Here is a 15,644-nt window from a genome sequence, read left to right as displayed (position 1 = left end):
GAAACATTAAACACTGTAACATTTCTCCAATAAATATGTGAAATCAATATTATGTAAAAGATATAATAAAGCACACTCAAGACTGCTGTCTTTAGAAAGGTTTACCAGGTTGTTCTTGGCTAGTGTCTGGGAACCTGAGTGGTAAATAGTTGTATACCTGATATAAAACTTCATCTAAATGATACAAGGTGCTCAATGTGCCTAGACTGCAGAAAGTGTGATTTTTGATAAACACCTTCTGAGAGTCATGCATTTGGGTCCATTAAGCAAAGGGTGCTAAAGTAACCAACCTAATAAAAACCTTCAGCACTGAGTCTCTAATGAGTTTTCCAAGTAGACAACACATGTGACAATTTGATGCTAAAGAAATTGTGCCTGAGTCTGCTTAGTATCCTGTTGATGTAATAAATCATAGCTATAAAACAACTATATACTGAGTCCTGTGAGTTCTCCTGAGGAATCTCTAAACCCAGGGATGGTCTTGGGAACCCCCCCTACATGAACTAGTGTGAAATAATATTTGTTTGTTAGAGAAAAGTCTTGGAGATATATAGAAAATTCTCTGTCTCTTACACACACATACACACACACCATAAACTTGGCTTTGTATAAAACCTAAACATGCAGATACTACATTTTTCACCAAATATTAATTGTGCATTTACCAGTTTCTAGCTGTTAGGAATCATGAGAAGTACAACAAATAAAGGTTCCACAAAAAAATACCTCAAGTTAATAAAAATAATTATAATTATTTGTCAATAGGAGACAGTATGACTTGCTGCCCTGTCCATGGGTCAGACAATATGTAAGGGTTGTTGAAATTATAAAGGAAAAGAGTTCATTTACAGCTGTACTAGTTACTTAAAATTGTATTTGCATTTCAGTTGAGCGTGCTGGGAGGATGGATTTTTATTGACAAGAAAGTGAAGTGGGAGGATAGCTTGAGCAAGACACTCATAGAATTGGTTCTACATCATCCTGATTCCACAGAGTTCATGTGGAGAAAAAGCAGAAGATTAAAAAAAGCTTTTGAATGCCATTTTAGTTTGCTTTCCACTGCTCATAGGATAAAATTCAAGCTAGGATTCTTGAACTGAGTTGTAGTATGATTAAAGTGATATTTGAGCTTCCTGGAAGGATGACGCTTTTGAATTTAAGTGATAATAGATGCGATGAGGAGAAAAATTAGGAGCCTATTAAAATAATGCAGGCAGAAGCTAATGAGATCCTGAACTCAAGTTTCTCATATGAGTGACTGATAAATGAAAATACTGTGATAGAGCACTTGATACCAGGAGAGAAATAAGAAAGTCCAGACAATTGTATATGGTGGTAGGAGATATGAAGACTTAAGTTGGTAACATGATAACATGATACATTGGGGGTGACAGTGAGTCTGATAAGCAGTCGAAGTCACATTTATTGTGATACATGTGTTGCTTAAATTCTAGTCTATGGGAGCCATACAAACCTGCTTATTTCTCATTTAGGTCTTCCTTATACTGTTTTGGCCTTTTAGTGATTGTTAGTGAAAATTAATTTTAGAAGGATCCAGTTTCTTAAGGGAATGTTTGCTCAGTGAAGAGGTTAAAAAGAAATAAGACTAGAAGGTATTTATTTGTAATGAATGATGTTGTTATTATGATTTTGGTACTGGGAATTAAACCCAGGGGTGATTAACCACTGAGCCTCATCCTCAGCCATTTTTATGTTTTATTTTGAGACAGGGTCTTTTTAAATTGCTTAGAGCCTCACTAAATGCTGAGTCTGACTTTGGACTTGGGATCCTCCTGCCATAACCTGCCATGCCCCCAGTCATTGGGATTACAGGGGAGAGCCACCATATCCAACTATAATTGTTATTAAAATAGTCAGGGTAAATGGTTAGATTTTACATAACCACAATTATTATAACATTTGGAAAATACCTTGTACAATTATATTGGTCTATTCAGCTAAGCCAAATTCTGGCATAATAAAATATTTTTAAATATCTCTTAGACAAAATATTATATTTTTTGAATCTTTTTAGAGTTCTTCCTTTGTAAACATTTAAAGCACTTTTGAAGTTTTATTAAGACTTTCAGGATAAATTTAATTCTGTTCTGTTTAAATAAAGGAAGAAATTTTTTCTACATATTTTAGGCCATTTTTCCTTATTTCTTCATCTGTATGGGTGGATGGGTGCTAATACCTAAAGTAATTTTTCAGATTTCACATGAGTTTGTGGCAAAAACACATGTGAATTCAGGGAGTATCCAGGAAGCTATTAAACACGTCTGTGTATTGGATCTTTTACTTTGTAAACAAGCTGAAAATATTTCTCTCTTTTTTTGTCAAAGACTGTCTTTATGTTTTCAAGATTTTATTTGTTTTTTTTTTAAACTTGTATAACAAATATTTATTATTTTAACTAAATTATTTATTCTAATTTGGTAAACATGATGGCAGAATAGAATTTATTTCATATTACATAAATAGAGCACGAGTTTTCAAGTCATTGATTGTACACAAAATATTTCACACTGTTCATGTCTATGTACATGTACTTAGGGTAATGGTTTCTAACTCATTTCCCCATCATTCCTACCCCTGTGCCCCCTCCCTGTTTTCAAGATTTTAATTCACTTCATTGTTTATTTCTTTTTAGTATTTTTCCATACTTCAAAAGTAATATAGACTCATGTGGAAAACTTAGAAAAGCAAAAAGAAAAGAACAAAAATCGCATGTAAATGAACAATCCAGTAATAAACACTATTACTGATATTTTAGTGTATGACCTAAAAACCTATATCAATCCCCACGTATACATACATACATAGACATATATGCATGCCCTCTCCATAATCATCAGCAGAGCAGAGAAAGGGAATATAGCCAGAGAAGAGGGGAGGGAAAAAGAAAGTATCTGGGACTGAAATGGAGCAAATCGCATTCCAGTCATGTATGATTGTATCAGAATGAACTCCACTATTATGTATAATTATAATATGCTAATAAAAATGAAAATGTTTTAAATAGATGCATATCATTCTATTTTGTTAATTTTCATGATTTATTGTACCAACCTCTTTGTAGCAGTCGGGTTCTTGTTGTTATATTTAGATGCTGGGTATTGGACCTCTAATTCTGGGTTATATCCCCAGCTCTTTTTTTCCTTTGTAATTAATATTTTTTTTATAAATAAACCATCATAAGTATCCATATAGCCCAATTTTGTGCATGATTATTTAGTATTAACACTTAGAAATGGAAATATCTAGTAATGCATGCATGTTTTTAAAACATTTGACATATACTGCCAGTTCATCCTTTTGCATTAAATTGAGTTTTGATGATGAAAAAAAATAATAAATATCAAATATCAAAAGTAACCAATATTAGAAAATGCTGTTTGACTATATGACAGAAAATTGTTTACACCCTTGCTCCAGCAATGGCCCTTCTGGGTATATATCCAAAGGCAATTAAATCAGTATACTGAAGAGAAGTCTGCACTCCCACATTCATTGCAACATTATTCACAATAGCCAAGAAACTGAAACAACCTGTCTGTAACACATGAATGGATTTTTAAAATGTGGTATATCCAATGGAATAATATTCAGTCTTTAAAAATAAATAAATCATTTCATTTATGACAAAGTGGATGAACCTGGAGGACATTATGCTAAATGAGGTAAGCCAGGCATAGACAGTGCACATGTGTAACATGAAAAAGGCCAACTCGTGGAAGCAGAAAATAGAATGGTGGTCTCCAGAGCATGGGGGTGGAAGGTATGGGGAATTTCTAATTTCTGTTAGAATGAGTAAGTCCCAGAGATATATTGTATATCATAATTATTAGAGTTAATGTACATTTAGAAATTGCTGAGAGTGGATGATAAATGTTCTGAGAACAAAAAAAAGTAAATTGGTGAAATTATTAACTTAATTGAACCATTTCACAATGTACACATATATCAAAACATCATTATACACTATGTAATAAAACATTATGAAATAAATATATAATTGAGTGCATAATTTTTGGTCAACTGTATATTAATATAAATAAAGATGTAAGAAGAACTCTTTATATCCTCACTGGAAATGGAATCATCAGTTCACTTTATTATAATAGCTGTGATCTACTAGTAGCTAACACTTATTTTAGCACTTTCCATATATATATATATATATATATATATATATATATATATATATATTTCAAATAAATTATATGTACATGATCATGTGTATGTATAAAAGTACAAATTGCTCATTCATTAAACACCTTCTGAATACCTGGTAGGCACCAGACATTGGGAAGGGTGTTAGGAATCTCTAGTAATGATGACATCAATACCGGAAATTAAACAGCTGACTTTTCTCTGGAGCCTTCTATGAGGTAGGCATGGAACAGGAATCCTCCACCTAATTTAGTTCCCATTTTATAATTAAAGAACAAAGAATTAGAGAAAATATCTAATGCAAATGATCAGCTCTACTTGCAATGTGGTTATCTAAATTATGGTCTGTTAGGCTCAAAAACGTGTCCAGCTATGTCACACTGTGCTCATAGAGAAGACAGACGTACTTTCCCCTAAAAACAAAGGTGACAAAGGACAGTAGATGTGTGGAGAGTAAGAAGACACCATGGTACATGCTGTCCTCCAGTATTGGTCTGACCCTTCACAGATCTCTAACAGAGAAGGTAAGACCAATACTACAAGGTCCATGGATTTTCTCGTGCATATTTTCTCTGTCTCCAATGCTTCCTTTTTGAGTCCCTTCCTTCTGGGACTGTGAAGTTGACTCAGTCAGGCTTCTCTGGCCTGCAGGTCACAGGTGCAGAGGCCATAGGACTCACTGGATGCACGTGGCGTTAGGCTGCCCGGGGGTCGGTGTAGGGCAGAAGAGCGCAAACCTGCTCAGCACACCTCCTAGCTGGCCTGCCAAGCCAGACCAGACTCCCTCATGGTGGGATACTAACAGAATGACCAGGGGTCAGAGAGGGCAGAGTCTGTTTGTTCAGCCAGCAGCACCCCAATGGAATCAGCCACTTGTTTCTGCTGATCTCATTTTTTCATCTCTTCCAAGGCATGATCAGTTTAGTTTTCTTTAAGTTCTGTTTATGTTAGTCACAAGCAGTGGCTGTTGGTGACCAAAGAACCCAGTTAACAGAGGGTATCTACATGCTGGAGCAACCGAGTGCTCCATAGGAGTTACTTCCTTTAATTGTCAGCAAAAGCAGATGTGGTAGGAAGGAAATTATGGACTCTACATGAGAAAGCTGGGCACAGAGATGTCAGGTCAACTTCTCCATGCCACACAGCTAGGCAGTGTTGGAGCTGTGACTCAGACTGGGGTCTGTCAGACCTCTGAGTTCATATCCAGAGCCTTCCTGCAGTCACCACCTCAGTGAAATGTCAGGTGCACACAGTGCTATGGGGCCAGGGAGATTGATATAGTCAACCCAGCTTATGGGTCAAGAGGGACATTGCCGCCCAGCTGAAATCCATCAGATGCATCCACAGAGAGGGGACAGGTGGGCCTAGCATACTAGGTGACCAAGTTAGGAAGGACATTGCAAGCAGAGAGCCTGTCCACTAGACCTGGTCTCTTGCTGGTCTTCAAGAGACCAGGAAGACAGATGGCCCAGCACTAGTTGATTCGTGGCTCATCCCCCTTGGAATGAGGTTCCGCATTCACCTGGCTTCTCACGTTTCACCCCGACTCTTGGGGTTCAGGCAAGCAGTCCCTATCTTATCCCCCACCTCTAGGTGACCCGTTTTTGTGCCTGCTTCTTCCTGGGCATCCGATTACCTGCTGTCTGAATCCACCAGCCACCTCTGCCTCAGGGGTCACTGAAACCAGTGCCTGTTTAGGGGGTGTTCATGGAAACCTCACAAGGTCCTTGGGGAGATGGGCTCCAGGAACCCCTATCAGATGGACCATGAACCAACCATGCAGTTCCCAGGGCTCCTTTATGGAAGCCAATGGGCCATCCCAGACTCACAGAATAAAGGCTTGTTTGAACCCTTTTTGAAAACTCACACTTTGCTTTCTACACATGCACTGGCGAGGATTTCTCCAGGATTTTGTTCAGTTGATGCCCAGGGTTATATTTTCAGCTTTGGAATGAACTCAGAGGTGTTGAACTGGCATAGGTTTTGGAGTTAAACTTCAAACAGCTTCACAAAGGATGCTTTCTGGGGAAGAGCAGCTGCTCCCAGAGGCTTTGCTGCCACGTTTCCAGCTCCTCCTATGAGCATCTTCTCTCTTTTGTGATGGCTTACCTGCCCACCCTTCAGTGGGACATGATGGTGACAGCATACAGGCTGTCATCCAGAGGACTGGACACGGGGGTCAGAGAGCAAGCACTGGAGTTATTTTGGTGGGCTTTCCTTGAATAGGCACTTGGATTTAGGTGGCCAACACATTGATCTTGGTTCCTACTGGAGGTCAAAGTCACTACTATGGAGCTGGGAAGAGTCATGTGGATCCCAGGCTTGGTGCTGGGGCCAGCTGCTCTGCTCTCTGTGTTCTTCTTACTCTGGTCCACGCCCCAGAGTGGTGTGTCCATTGTGGGGAACCTGATGGCAAGGTGTAAGGCTGCTGGGCCCGACTTCTTGGGTAGATCATGGTCCAGAACTCATGGTCCAACTGCAGTCAGTTCTGCTGACCAGTGTCATCTATGAACGTTGTTATTCCAAAGTACTCCTTTTGTTTCAGGTTGAAGTGTGAAGCCACAAGGTCCAGGAGCTCTCTTGACAGAACTTTGGGCTGAACCAGCAGCTCCAGCCTTCTGTCATCCAGGAGCTGCACCTGTAGTGCCTGTCCTCTGTCATCTGGTACACATCGGCAGCCCGCACAAGCCTGCAGCACCTGATGGCAAGCGTGCAGCCGCTCCATCTCCACAGCATGGACACTATCAGGTTCCACACGAAGGGGCTGCTGGTGAACAGCAGGTCCTCCACGCAGCACATGAACAACAAGGCCATCCTCTTGGCTCCGCTGGGGTTCCCACTGCTGTCCCAACGCCACGTCCAGGGGCAGCAGTGTCAAGCCTGTTGCCTGGCTGGTTTAAAGTGTGCATCCTGGCCGGTTCCAGGCAGCATGCCCTGAGATTGGGCACCGGCCAGCCAAAGGCGGCGGCTGGCACTGGCGGCCTGCCTGCACACCAATGGCTGCATTGCCCAGCAGGCTGCACTAAGCTCCACCAACTCCTAATATATTTTTAAGTCTTTACGTTAATCCTCAAAATAATCCTATGAGGAAGTACTAATATTTTCTCATTACTATTGCTATCATTACCATTGTTGTTATTATTACTCTCATTTTATACCTGAAGAAATAGAAACACAAAGAATTATAGAAAAGTCAGCTAGTAAGTTCAGAGCCAAGAGGCAGGCCGGCTCCATGGTCCATTTTTAATCATAGACTTTAATGCTGCTTACGTTTTGGGTTGTAAGCTTTCTCAGCTTTATGTTTTAGAAAACCAATACATAAATCTATGTAGTATAATTTTTCCTGAATATTAGTTATAGGAAATTGGTTCCAATATGTGATACCACTACATGGGTTAGTAGACCTGGACCATTTACATTTGCCTCAAGGTAGTCATACATAAAAGATAAAAAATATAATACTCATGCATATACTCTATTTTTCAAGCTGTGGTTTTCTAGTTCTAAGTCTACAATATTCAGACTCATTACTAGGTATTCATGCCTTGTAAAACTTTTGCTAATGCCATTTTATGCCACTAAGTTAATATTCACCATTATATCATTAAACTATGCACACAAGGCAGGGGAATCTGAAATTCAAAACAAGTTTGGGCAACTTGGAGAGGACCCAAAATTTTTAAAAAGGCTAGAATGTGGCTCAGTGGTAATATACACTGAATTCAGTTCCTCAGTACAAGAGAATGGGGGAGAGATGAAGGTCTTCAAATGCTGAGAATTGAATATATATATATATATATATATATATATATATAGACACACACACACAAACACACACACACACACACACATATATATATATATGTTTATATAGTATATAAAATAAAATATACATGTATAGTTTAGCTCATATATATATTATATATGCATATATATGCATGTATATTTTACATTCCTAATTTTACCCAATTCTTACAAAACCCCTTTAACAGAAGTAAAAAAAAAAAATTATTGCTACTCTTCTTGGATTAGCAGATATATCATAACACACTTTAAAAATTTTTAATGTTAAGCATATTATCAGAATAAGGGTTTAGAAAAACAAAAATATTCTGAAAAGACCATTCATCCTAGTACATGAGAAATAATTGAAGTGCTAGATAGTTTAGGAACTGTCTCATAGAAAATAAGTAGATCTGGGACTGGGGTTATGGCTCAGTGGTAGAGCTCTCACCTCGAACATTTAAGGCCCTGGGTTCGATCTTCAGCACCACATATAAATAAAATAAAATAAAGTTTACAAAAAAAGAAAAAGAAGTTTTTCTGACATTAGTGTCACAAGAGCACAAAATGAGGACCAATAGGTGGGAGCTCTAGGGGAGTAGATTTATAATCAACCTAAAGAGCACTTCCCAATGCTTTGTACTGACTGGACATTGAATGGGTTTCTTTCAGAGGATGGTGGAATCCTAAGCATCATCTGAATAACTGTTTTGGGAAATGTTGAAGAGTGAATCTTTGGAAATTTTTTTAAAATACTTTTTTAGTTGTAAATGGACACAATATTTTTGTATGCATTTATTTTTATGTGGTGCCAAGGATTAAACCCAGTGCCTCACAAATGTGAGTGAAGTGCTCTATCACTGAGCTACCACCCCATCCCAGAATCTTTGCAAGTTTGCTAAGTATTCTCTTCCCCTCTCTCTGCAGTAGATTAAATATCTGTGGAACTCAGAAGTGATCATATGACTTTCTCTGACCAATGAGATGTGAGCAAAAGTGACATCTGCCATTTCTGGGCAGCAGGTTTAAGAGAAATGATGTAGTTTGTTGTGTCTCTTTTCCTTTACTACAAACAGCTGTCCATGTGTGGTCAACCTGGACAATAAATGAATATGGTATGGTTCAGAGCCTCAAGTGACCTCCACTAGACATTAACATGAACAGAAACAAACCCTTGGATGTTTTTTGAACCATCAAAATTTCAGGGTTGCATATTAACTGAAGCATAATGGACCCTATCCTGACTGATACAGACTCTTCTTTATTTAGGTGACCCCTAAAACCAATCCTATACATGAAGTTTTTAGGATGTGATATCATCTGCAGTATTTTTTAGTTGTTTACTTCCTGTATTTCTTCCTTATAGTTGAGTTGTAATTATCAAGCGTTATAGAGTCAAGAAAAAAAATCATGTATTGTTGGGTTGTAACTCAGTAGTAAAATGCTTGTCTCATAAGCATGAAGGCCTGGGTTTTATCCCCAGTACACCCCCCTACACGCACACAACATACAAGAATCATGAATTGTCAAAGTTACCCTTGAAAATAATGAGAAACACCCACAAAACCAAAACAATAAATGCAGTAGTATATGCATATCTCTGTAAGTATTATACATAAATTTACAATGAAGTTGTTGGATCATTTTTTAAGGATAATGTTGCATCACAATACATATCTTAAAATTCTAGAATTATACCTGTGTAGCAAGATGTGCATGTTTTAATATTACCAGAAAACTAAGGACAAAGTAACTGAAGAAATTGAAATTGGTGTCTCCCATTTCATGCTGACTGGGGGCTTTTGCTCTCTGAGTGGAGTGGTGAGGGAGACCCTGTGCTCTTTTTCCTCACTATGACTCTAAGTGTTAGGTTCTCTAAGTTACATGTGCCATCCCATGGTGCAATTGTGTGGCACTTCTTTCCTTCCTTATAGTTTGAGTATTAAGGTCTGGGGTTGTGGCTCAGCGGTAGAGCTCTTGCCTAGCACATGTGAGGCCCTGAGTTAAATCCTCAGGACCACATACAATAAATAAAGATACTGTGTCCATCTTAAACTAAAAAATAAATATTTCAAAAAAAGTTTGAGTATTAAAAAGCGAGCTTAGGTCCTGAACCAAAATTTCAGGTGATCACAGATTAGAGGAGACCAACAAATTTGGACTATATGTTCTTGTGTAATAACTCATTTATTTTTAAAAAGTAAGAAGAAGCTTAAACTAAATAGAAGTTTATTTCTCTCTTATATAAAGTATAAACTGGCATGGTAGTTCTGTATTGTCAAGTTGTCAGGGGCCTGGTCTCTTTTTATCTTGTTTTCAGGGTATTGTGCTCATCCACAGGGATTAACTTGGCTCACCCTACATCCAAATTCTATCCCCAACCTTTGGAAATGAGGAAAGGGGATGAGGAGGTCCCTTTTTCTCACAGTCCATTGACCAGAATATAAGCAGAATGTCACATTCAACTGTCTGGAAGGATAAAAAATGTAATCATTGCTGGGTTCCATATACCTAGAAAACAATTCTAATTATAATAAATGGAGGGGACAGCAGCTATCAGGAGACAATTAGCTTCTGTATACCTCTGTTTTAGAGATAAGAATGTTGATCCTCAGAAAATATTTTGTTCAAGGTCTCACATAACTAAGATATTTGAAAAGCTGTCCAAAAAAGAGAAGTTAGAGTTATGCTGAGTACATCAGAAGTCAGAACCAGAATTGGTAGGGAGATGTTAAACGAGGCATGTTTGTATACAGTTAATAGTAGAACAAATAATTTTCAACATTTAGAAGAGTACAATAATGAAGAGGCTACCTCAGTGCTATTACCAATTGAATGGCCTTGTCCATTTGTCAGGGATGTCATTCTTAGCTAGGCACCATGCCTGTAATCCCAGCACCTTGTTTGAAGTGGGAGGATTGCAATTTTGAAGCCAGCCTCAGCAACTCAGGCTCTTAGCAACTTAGTAAGACCCTATCTTAAAATTGAGAGAGATCAATAGATAGATAGATAGATAGATAGAAAGAAAGAAAGAAAGAAAGAAAGAAAGAAAGAAAGAAAGAAAGATAGATATACCATTCTTCATTAGGAAGATGGGTCACTTGGGTGATTCTTAAATCTTTTCTAATTGCAAGTGTCTATGATTGAGCTTTCAGTTTTGTCTCCTAATATGAATGTTCCTAAACCTTTCTTTTTTAGCCAGGAACAGTCAGCTTATATTAGCCAAATATGTATGTTTTTGTTTCCTTGGTAACCTATCCTTTCCCTACCTCTCCTTCAAGCTTCTTTTAGTTAATTCACATTCCAACCTTTCTTCAAGATCTTGATGCAATTTAATGTCTCATCAGTTTGATTGCCACACCTGTCCCAACTACAGCCTACCCACATGTTTTTCTCCAACCCTTGGTGTACATACTAAATATGTTGTTAATATGTTGGTTATTTGTTTAATGAATGAGGAACCTTCCTCACCATCCTACTTTGACTTCTCACTCAGTTGTTATAATTCTTGTTCCTACCAGTCTCTTCACAACAAATTTGTTCTTCAAATTACCTTTATTGATAATTACCATGCCATGTAAAAACTGCAATTATACAAATATGAAGAAAAAGAAGAAGAAGAAGAAGAAGAAGAAGAAGAAGAAGAAGAAGAAGAAGAAGAAGAAGAAGAAGGAGGAGGAGGAGGAGGAGGAGGAGGAGGAGGAGGAGGAGAAGGAGGAGGAGGAGAATTAGGAGGAAATTAAGAAGTATTTAACTACTTTTTTACTTTTTTTCCCTTTTTTGTGGAGGGGAGTTAGGAGACATGGAAGAGATTTCTTTAGGAAAGTTTTATTTTTTAAATTCTAACTGGAGGAGGAAATAGAGTGGCAGAAGGAACAGCATACACAGCATGAGCAACATGGTGTGTTCAAGGCACAGTGAGGATACTGGTATTTTACTGATGCCACAGAAAGATAGGGAGAGGAAGTGGTTATTTCAAGGAATCTAGACTTGTGTGCATACTGTATTTAGGAAGTCCAAAAAAGAAGGGTGACTTAAACAAAGTGATAGGTGGCTTTAGGCTGAAATTGAAGGGAATTCTTATTTGACAGACCACCTTAGCTTTCTCAGCTATCAAGAAAGGTAGACGAAGGTATGATAAAATATCAGAAAAGCTTCTACAAGTGATGGAATGGGAAGAAGAATAAAGGCAAGTCCAAAAGGCCTCACTGAAATTTTAAAATATGAATTATAGTATGAGTAGCATGCACATTTGTACAGTTTTTTTTCAGCAATGCTCATAGGTTAGGTGTAGAAGAAAATGGATGGTAGGATTGATTCAGGTTTAGAAGTTGATAGCTTGATGGAAAGGTCAAAGGCAAGGGATTAAGAGTGTTGAAAACATTTTAAGCAATCAATTATGGGATCCAAATTGCATAAGAAAGAAAACCAGGCCAAAAAGATAAATCTGGAAAGTATAGAATGTTTGGAAGATGAGGCCTCAGTGATGTCAAAGAAGGTGTGTATTTAATCAGTAATGCTATTATGCTTGATTAATCTAGGGATTAAAGAGTGGGATATTAAAGCCTGAGTTTCCTTCAGTAAAGCAGTGTAGAGTGGGCAAGGTCAAGGGCATGGGTGTTGCTGAAATGGCATGAAGGCTTGGGTAGGGCAAAGAATGCTGAGCCTAGGGTGTTAGGTTATTTTTCTAGTGTTAAGGTAGATAGTATGATTGCAGGTGTTGGGGTGAAGACAGAGATTGCAAAACAGATATTTCAACTGTAGTATCAACTAGGAGAAGAGCATGACATAACCAGACATGTTGTATCTTCAGATTTTGAGTCTTAAGTTTGAAAGTAGAAGGGTGACAACCTGCAAGTGACAGGGTGCTACAAAGGGCTGGTGCTGCCTCTGGACCTGTGGGAGATGGAGGTGGAGACTTAACCTCCTACCAGCAGGGCCATAATTCCAGTGGTATACTCTTGAGGTAGCCAGGTTTCAGTTAGGCAGTAAGTGGAGGGTTAGTGAAAAGACTGAGAATGTGAGGGTTTGCTGAATCCTGGAACAAAGGTTAGAGGTGGTGAGACAGAATGAGGGGAAAAAATTTGCAACAAGAGAATGAATCAGAGTGAGGTTAGGTGTAGGAGAAAATGGATGGTAGGATTGATTCAGGTTTAGAAGTTGATAGCTAAATGAAAGGGTCAAAAGGCAAGGGATTAAGAGTGTTGAAAGAAATATAAGCAATCAATTATGGGATCCAAATTGCATAAGGATGGCAACCAGGCCAGGGAAATTTTTTAAAAATCCAAAACAAAGAGTGAAAAAAGACAGAGGAAATTGGGAACTGAAAGAGAATAGGTGACCAGGACTTCCATTTTCATCTTCTCCTGTGGATGGTGGGGATAAAATATATAGGTAGAACTGAGAGGCCTGAGGATGTCCAATATGGACATGAAATAGTTTATATCAAAGGCCCCGGAGATACAAAGCGACTCTCTCACCCCTCTACTTATGGCCTCAATCCTCATCACCATCTGCCTATTAGCTCTCATTTCAGAAAAATAGTATTCCTATTATTCCCTGACATCCCTATATCTTTGACCCAACCCACATCTTATTTCCTTCTCCTTGTTTTGTTATGCAATTCTGAGCTAAATTCATGAAAAAATAATCTACAATTCCTATCTCTTAAGAATTCCTTTTCTCCCTTTTAACCCTTACTCTGAGTCTTGCTGTACCATTTGACTCAAAATTTTTTTTTGCTAATATCATCAGTCATCTCCAGTTGACATAACTAATCAATATTTTCTCATTGATACGTTTGTGCTCTGCTCAGAACTTTATCATTAACTATTTCTTGAAACTTGAGTATTTTGGTTTCATGAACCGAATTCTCTACTTTTACCTCCCACTTCTTTATTTCCTTTACCAAATTCTCTGAGGGTATTACATCTCCCCATTTTTAAAAATCAACTTTATTTTAAAAACAAGTACATAATTTCCATTTACCTCCTGTGCTCCCACTCAAAGAGGCTTCCCCACCATGGTTATCCTGCGTTTGTTACAGAGGCACACTTGTTACATTCAGCAATCCACACTGACACCTCATTGTTCCCTAAATTGTGCAGTTTCCATTAAGGATCAATCTTGGTGTTAGGTATTGTATGAGTCTTGACAAATGTATAATGACATGTATCCACCATTGTATTATAATAGTGAATAATTTCACCACCCTAAAAATCCTCTGTAGGTTTTCTATTTTCCCTGTCTCCCCAACCACTAATCTTTTTACTTTCTCCATAATTTTTATTTTTATCATAATATTATGTAGTTAGAATCGAACAGTATGGAGCCCTTTCGGATTGGTGTCTTTCATTTAGTAATATGCATCTAAGTTTCCTCCATGTCTTTTCATGTCTTCCTAACTTTTTTTGATTTTTAGTGCTTAATAATATTCTGTTATCTAGAATTCAATTCATTTGTTTTCATCAGAACATCTTGATTGATTCCAAGTTTGGGAAGTTATGAATAAAGATGCTATAAACATGTATAGTTAGGGTTTTATGTGGATATGTTTTCAATTCACTGGATTAAATACCAGAGAACATGACTGCTGAACCACATGGGAAAGTATTGTCCACCCTTTTTAAAGGTGAATGGTCCATTCTGCTTTGTAAATAGGTAACTTAAGGTCAAAAAACTTAAATGACTTACCCAAGGATTACACAGTAATAAGTGATAGAGCAGGTCTAAACTTTGGGATTTCTCCCTACTGGTCCAAGACTTTTTACTATCTTATGTGGCTTCCTCATTACATAACAGAGAAAAAGTTTGGATTTCTTACCCAGGGGTTTAAGTCTAAAATTATCACACAGCTCAAAAAGACTGCAGGAATGTTGTACCGAGAACTGGGTGGGGAAAAAGTACAAGCAAGAAAAGTATAATATTTTAATACCTTTAAGAGTGAAGAGGATATTAAAATTTCTAAAAAAAACCCAAGAGTTTTATTCATATTAAAACATGTTTAGATGATAGTGAAATAGCAACTTATAGGAGGGAAGAAAATATTTACAAATTACATATTCCATAAGGGTTTAATATCCAGAGTTGGGCTGGATTTGTGCCTCAGTGGCAGGTCACTTGCCTAGCATGTGTGAGGTACTGGGTTCAATTTCCAGCACCACATAGAAAAATAAATAAAATAAAGATATTATGTCCAACTACAACTAAAAATATTTTTTTTAAAAATACCCAAAGTAATGGGCTTGGGTTGTGGCTCAGCGGTAGAGTGCTTGCCTAATATGTGTGAGGCCCTGCACCACATAAAAATAAAGAAGTAAAATAAACATATGTGTCCAACTAGAACTAAAAAATAAATATATTTGTAATATGATGTATTAAGAACTATGTAATGTTTTGAACGACCAATAAAAAAAAAATTCACAAGAGGTAAGAGACAAGCCATTGGATGTCTACATTATAATTTCCAAAAATAAACTACAAGATTAAGTCATGCTTTTATGAAAAAAATAATAAAAAATAAAAAAAATAAAAAAATACAAAGTGAATAAAGAACTCCTTCAACTCAACAACAATAAAACTTGATTAAAAATGGGCAAAGGATTTCTCCAAAGAAGTTGCACAAATGACCAATAAGCACAAGATGTACAGCATCACTTATCATTTGGGAAATGAAAATCAAACTA

This window comes from Urocitellus parryii, chromosome 11 (assembly GCF_045843805.1).
Source record: "Urocitellus parryii isolate mUroPar1 chromosome 11, mUroPar1.hap1, whole genome shotgun sequence".
NCBI lineage: Eukaryota > Metazoa > Chordata > Mammalia > Rodentia > Sciuridae > Urocitellus > Urocitellus parryii.
Note: the sequence above shows the minus strand (reverse complement) of the source record.